This window comes from Epinephelus moara, unplaced genomic scaffold, assembly GCF_006386435.1.
Source record: "Epinephelus moara isolate mb unplaced genomic scaffold, YSFRI_EMoa_1.0 scaffold1305, whole genome shotgun sequence".
NCBI classification, from domain to species: Eukaryota; Metazoa; Chordata; class Actinopteri; order Perciformes; family Serranidae; genus Epinephelus; species Epinephelus moara.
The window spans coordinates 9,592-10,974 of NW_026078780.1; the positions used below are offsets into that span (position 1 = coordinate 9,592).

The 1,383-nt window shown below is 46.5% G+C and overlaps 1 long non-coding RNA gene across 1 annotated transcript; it reads left to right on the plus strand.

The window, feature by feature from the left end:
* Window positions 1-152: 152 nt before the first annotated feature.
* LOC126386978 (uncharacterized) lies at window positions 153-1,241 on the plus strand. Its single transcript, XR_007569573.1, has 3 exons — window positions 153-283; window positions 903-986; window positions 1,114-1,241. It is a non-coding gene; the product is annotated as an uncharacterized LOC126386978 (long non-coding RNA).
* Window positions 1,242-1,383: the final 142 nt, after the last annotated feature.

A 1,383-nucleotide genomic window follows, 5' to 3' on the forward strand; every position in this document is an offset into this window, starting at 1 on the left:
TACTTCTCTTCCCCTCACACCAAAAGAGAACTGAACTGTTTGGAGCCGGGGGCTAAGGAGCTTCCCCTCGGTTCCACGGCCGACTCCGGCCGCGTCTCTTCCCCTTGTCTGAGCCCCAGAGACTGTGTGAGGGCTTTCAGCCCGAAGAACGAACTTTATTCTGTGTTTATTCAGTCTGCTCCGTACCTTGTTTGCTGTGGTGAAAATAAAGGTCATTACCAACTGTTCCTGAGCACCTGTGTACTGCATTTGGGTCCATACCACACCCCTCTCAACAGTATAGGTAAGCAATAAGCCACGGGAGACTGTGAGTTAGGCTGGATTTACAATGACTAAGGGGTGTAGTAGATCTGGTTGTCCAATTAGAATTGAGTATTTCAGAGAGCTGTGTAAACGACTCATTTTGTGATTTACAAAAATGCCTTTTTCTAATATTATTTTCAACATCTATGTCTTTTTTCATATTTTAGGAAGATGAATCGAACTACACTGTTCCCAGTGAACAAGGAGGCGTTTATCTGGTGAACATCTCCATGGGCATGTGCACCTGCTCAGCTGGCAGCAATGGGGCGCTCTGCAAACACCAACACTCTAATGCAGGCCTTCAAGCTGCAGGGAGGCCACCACCTTCCAGTGACATCCTTCAAAGAAGTCCTTCTATGAGATGGCCACAGGTATTAGCTTGCTTGTTCTGAAAGGTCATTAGCTTGTTTGTTTCTGCTTGCTTGTAGAGGGGCAACTGTAGCTCAGTTGGTAGGTTGTTCAGTACCTGAAGGGTCGGCAGTTCAAATCCTGACTTCTCCTGTGTGTGACTGTGCATGTAAAACACCACACCAGTGCACTTGATATATGATACTGTGTATAATCATGGCTCTTTGTATCTATCTTGTCTGTCCAAAAAGGAAAGCTTGATGTACCAGAGAGCTGGTTTATGGGCTTGAAGTTTGAGAGGGAGAAAGACTGCCCAACAGTTCCACTCATTGCAAGTGAGTACTTTTCAGCAGGCCAACTAATTGAACTGAACAGTGGGCCATATCTTGTGGTATTTTCCGTCTTTGTCCTTTGCCAATCACATGCCAGGATCTGAAATTAACATGTGTTTCTGCAAAATAGGCACCCAAGAACAAGCTGGAACAACCACTCCCCCAACACCACGAGACGGCTCTGGAGCTGAAGAAGCGTCATCTCAAAGTGAGTTGGTAGCTGAGCATCTCAAAGGTCGTCTCAGATCCATGTTTGATGGCCTCATGGACAAGCTTGAAAAGGATGAGACCTTCCAAGCCCCAATAGAATCCCTTGTGTCATCCTACGAGAAAATTCATACTGACAGCGGCCTGATCTCAGCACTGTCTACATTTGGGAAGATGAGGAGTGCTGCTGCGC